Source organism: Lolium perenne, chromosome 4 (assembly GCF_019359855.2).
Source record: "Lolium perenne isolate Kyuss_39 chromosome 4, Kyuss_2.0, whole genome shotgun sequence".
Lineage (NCBI taxonomy): Eukaryota > Viridiplantae > Streptophyta > Magnoliopsida > Poales > Poaceae > Lolium > Lolium perenne.
The window spans coordinates 297,955,971-297,960,977 of NC_067247.2; the positions used below are offsets into that span (position 1 = coordinate 297,955,971).

The 5,007-nt window shown below is 44.1% G+C and overlaps 1 long non-coding RNA gene across 1 annotated transcript; it reads right to left on the reverse strand.

Annotated features, from left to right (window-relative positions):
• Nucleotides 1-2,856: 2,856 nt before the first annotated feature.
• On the reverse strand, nucleotides 2,857-4,781 carry LOC127348993 (uncharacterized). Its single transcript, XR_007880056.2, has 4 exons — nucleotides 4,620-4,781; nucleotides 4,402-4,525; nucleotides 3,781-3,869; nucleotides 2,857-3,680 (listed from the first exon to the last, which is right to left on the reverse strand). It is a non-coding gene; the product is annotated as an uncharacterized lncRNA (long non-coding RNA).
• Nucleotides 4,782-5,007: the final 226 nt, after the last annotated feature.

A 5,007-nucleotide genomic window follows, 5' to 3' on the forward strand; every position in this document is an offset into this window, starting at 1 on the left:
ACACAACAAAGCAAAGCAACAATTATGCCAAGTGGCATTGTCACTTGGCAGGTTAGAAAGAAAATGGCAACAGAGAGGATATGCTCACAGCTCTGCCGAGCTGATCTACTCACAGTCAAGTACCAAGCCAGGTACCAAGCACTTGGTACACACACACAGCCAAACTGCTCACCAGGCAGTATGCATGCTCAACAGCACACACAGGCCAGTGAGTCACCACAAGCTGCAGGCCTTGTTGTCGACCAGAGAGGAAGGAGAAGGCCACATAAAAGCCTCCACAGTAAACCCTAAGCCATATCCATCGACAGGCTACACTGGGTAAGTCCACCAGAAACCAAGAACTCAAGAACAGGAAGAACAGCACTGCTGTTCAACCTGCTCACACCATCACAACATCAACTCAAGCACCACAGGCTTGCAAGGAGGAGCAGGGCAAGCATAAGCTCAACACTGAAGAAATCCTCTACACCAACAAACAATCTAGGAGCTGGAGTGAGGTATAAACCAAATCAACCTGAGCAAAACCAAGTTTTGCTCATAAATAAGCATACAATGCATCACAGGAGCACAGAAGGGTAGAATACCCTGTTTGTGTCATCATCTGGCTACAAAGCCATTTGGTGCAAGCAAATATGGGTAAGACCATTAGGAAATCATCCTATGGGAACATCAGTTATGCAAATCAGTGCATAACTAAAGGAATCCAGCCAAGAATGAATTCATAGCTAGCCTAGCCCACACACTCAGCACCTACAGCTAGCTAGGCCATCAGACTACAGACAAATCCTTGTCTATATATTTTCTCAACATCAAAAGCCACTGGAAGTCCAGTATTAGATCAAGCCAGTGAGCAGTTGTTCAAATCCAGCAAGCAATCACCAACTAGAGCAAGCCACAGAAGAAGGGAGCTACCCTTGTCAGCATCACAGTGCTGCCAGGGCTACCTCAACCCACAGCCAACACTTAGAACCACCACATCATCACCAGAAAGGTTCAGTAGTGGGCTAGGGTACCCAACCAGTGGTTGGCATCCAGCTAGCCCTAGCAAATTCATTGAAATGATCATCACTGAATCACAGTTCACATCATTCATCCATCTATTAAAGCCAGATAAACAGATAAATGAAACAGACAAGCAATTGATGCACCAGGGTCTTGCAAATGATCAAATGGATCATGGCAGGCATCAATTGATGCTTAAGCAAGCAACAACACACATCAGGCAAAGCCTGTGTGATGCATACACAGCACAGAGTGAGCCCCAGAGAGCCACAGAAAGAAACACAGCAGTTAACTATCAAGCAAATGATGATCAGATGATCATCAGAGCTTGCTAGCTCTTGCTACAGATTGCCATAGCCAAGTACAACAACAGGAATTAATCAGCTACTGAAGAAATCCAACCAAGTCATAACTGAATAAATAGATAACTGAATTAATGACTTTATGATTGTATCCAGAAGCACATCAAAGGCTTGATGAACCACTGGATCAAGATACACAAGTAACACACATAGCATTCATCACTGAAGAATACTATTAAGCCAATAGCAATGCTCAATTGAGCATGCTCATGAGTTTGAGCACAAGAAATAGCACACCATGGCACTGGCACTTACAAAAATTGCCAGGAATACACACAGTAATCACAGCCAGGGCAAATAGTTGAATACACTTGATGATCCAGCAGTAATAGCATCAAGGACAAGATCACAAAGATAGAATTAAGCAAGAATTGCAAACATAAGCAAGCACAGAGCCTAGGAATCTTGCACAGAATCATGTATAGCATGGCAGGATAGCACAACAGTAGTAACCATGGCAGTAGCAGGCCAGCAGATTTACAGCAGCAGCACAGTAGCATAGCAACACAAGCACAGTAGCACATGAACAGGCTAGCAAGGCACAGCAGCAGCGCATAGTCACGGCAAGCATCTCAACATGGAGATGCAGGCCAGTGGCTGAGCAAGACGAAGAGGGTGAGGAGAGAAGTGAGCAGAGCAGACAGGGAAAGTAGGAGGCGATGGATACTCACCGGTGAAGTGAAGCGCATGGCACGGCCATGGCGGCCACGGCGGCACACGCCGAGGGCGCAGCAGCGCCAGGCCAGGCCAAGCCATGGCGGCGCCACGGCACCAGCACCACCACGGTCAGGCACGGCGGCGCCACGGCATCTGGAGCGTCGGTGGCGACGAGATCGCCACGGCACTCCACGCCAGGCGACCAGAGCGAAGAGGGGCAAGACGAGCAGGCGGCGCTTCACAGATCGCCGTGGTGGATCTGAAGCGCCGTTGAACGGCGGTTCAGATGCGCCATATCTCGCCGGCGGCGACGGCCGGAGACGGCCGGAACAATTCGGAGAAGACGGCGGCGACGCGAGTCGCCAGAGCGGCTAGGGTTAGGGTTCGGTCGCGCGTGAGAGGGAGAGAGAGAGAAGTGGGGCTGGTCGAGCCGGACCAGGCCGGTCGGTTCGACCTAACCCACTGGGTTGCACCGACAGGTGGGCCCAGGGGCATTTTCGCCATTTCACAATTCAATTAAAATGCACTAGTCATCAACCCGTGCTCCTGCACGGGCTAGTTAATGTTTTCTCTTATGCTATTGTCTTGGATTTTGCAAGTTAAATCTGTTTTATGTAATATCTATTCAGTTCATATGGATGTGTCTTTGGCGACTTTGTTGATCTTAAATATCTGAAATTGGTGTATTTCCTATCTGTATAAAATATCTTCTTTAATTCAGTATAACTTGTGCGAGTGTACACATGCCTTTTATTCGGCTTTGAATAGCCCACTTACATATTTTGAGTTCCCGTTAATATTTAAGGCGATGAACACTCATATTTAGTGTCCTTAAGAAATATGGTGCATTTCCTATTACATGATATTTTAATATGTGTGAGTACATATACATGTGCATGCATATTTGACTTGGGTTAGAAAAAACTTTTACACTAAATATCCATGCTATTTACATCTAACATGGACACAATGTACATTCGCACTGTTGCTAGCACATGTTTATTTTTTATTATCTACATGTGTGTCAATCATATGTACATGCAACAATTTCTTGTATTCATATCCCTCATTTCTTCACGGAAAAAATAATGAAGACTCATTTCTCCATAGTACCCGAGACTTCTCATCTTTGAGGTGTCCAATATCAGCGTTCGATTTGGACAACGCTGGAGTGTAGGGAGTTGTAGAACGGAGTCGGCAAGGTCGTGGAGGCTTGCATGTTGCCAATTGCTTCCACCCAGTCATGCACGTGCTCGTGCTTCCCCAGCGTCGATCTAGCGACTGCTCCCCACAGGACTTTTGGTTGCGGCCAACGCTATTCTTCCTACGGTGGCGGCTTCAATCTCTAGGGACGGCTCCAACCATGAGACTAAAACGGAGGACCAAGGCCCTGCCGAGGATGTGACTGCAAGCTGCTCTGGTCGACCTCGCAAATGGTTGCAAATCCAATGTGCACGCTGCCAGCACAATCTTTAGGTTGCTGAGTGACGGCCGCTAATGTTATTCACATTCTGGACCATCATGACGCCGACGTGGATGAATATAGCGCACATGATGATGCTCATGTTCTTGCCCACTGTCTCTCGAACTTGGATGCCAACGGTACTTCGAAGATCGGTGATAACTATTTTAGTTGTCTCTGACTATCAACTTTTTTTTCTACAATATTCAAATTCTTAGTCTCTCCCTATAGAGGCAAATTATTTTCTCTCTCATGAAAATATATCATGCGATTGTAAAAAAACCTTTTGAGACTTACAGAAAAGAAGACAATCATCTAGCATATAAGTATTGCGGAAAGCACGGTCCCGTTGCTTTTTCTTTGTTCCTCGTCCATATATAACTATCCTGTTAGATGTCAGGTTTCTCTATCATTAGCATGGACACTGTAACAAAATCATTGAAAATTAGTGAATATGTAATTGCAAAGAGAGAGCACTTATACCTCCTGATAAATAAGGATCATATCAAGACTGTGTGGTATCAGAGAAGTGAATTCATGATCCATTGTTTACATATACTTCCCCGTTCCAAATTAATTGAGACGTTTTTTTTCTAGATTAACATGTATTTAGAGTTTTAGACATATTTTAAGGTTTAGATAAATGCAAATCTAGACAAATCCGAGCTGATTAATTTGAAAAAAAAGGTAGTAGTTGCTAATTAGATACACTTTAGCGGACCAAATTATATATATATATATATGTTTATTTAATTAGATTATAAAACAAACTGTATAAGTCTAAACTACAGAAATTTTATCCGCTCTACCTAGGTGCAAGAATCATTAATTAGCCCCAGCATCGGTAGAGTATGGACATAAAACATCACGTATTTAGCTCGACGGCGGGCGCTAGGCGGTGGAAAATAATAGCCATACCGGTGGTATCCTTGTTGTATTTGCTAGGGCATATCGATCTCATCATCTCAATCTCGTTACTTTGCATCCATTGACCTGTGGCTGCTCTGGGTAGTTTACACAGAGATCTGCAAAAAATCAATTGCTGCGAAGTGGTTACCCAGGAGCTCAATCTAATTACTGCGTTGGGTATGTCACACAGATGCGTAAAAATCAATACAAAGCTGAGAAGTGGTTACTGCGAGGCGAGGCGAAGCGATTTGGCAGATTGATTTGGAAACCAGCTTGATACGGAGATATCACCGGGCAAGATGTGAGAGTTGCTGGATACATGGAGGAGAAAGAGAGGCACGACTGGTCATCATTTTAACCTTGTAGTGTTTAAAAACTAAATCTCTTCTTTTGAGATGGTCGTGCGTTACACAAAACTATGTCTATATTAGGTTCCCAGGTTACGTGCTATAACTAATCAAATCAAACGTGTCTATGTAATCCGATGTGACATTATATAGAACAACTTTTTAACTAATCCTAGCCATTAATTTTAGATCTAATTGTCTTAATTATTCTAATGATGTGGATTAATGTGATGTCTCGTATGGTGCCTCCAATTAGTAAATATAAGAT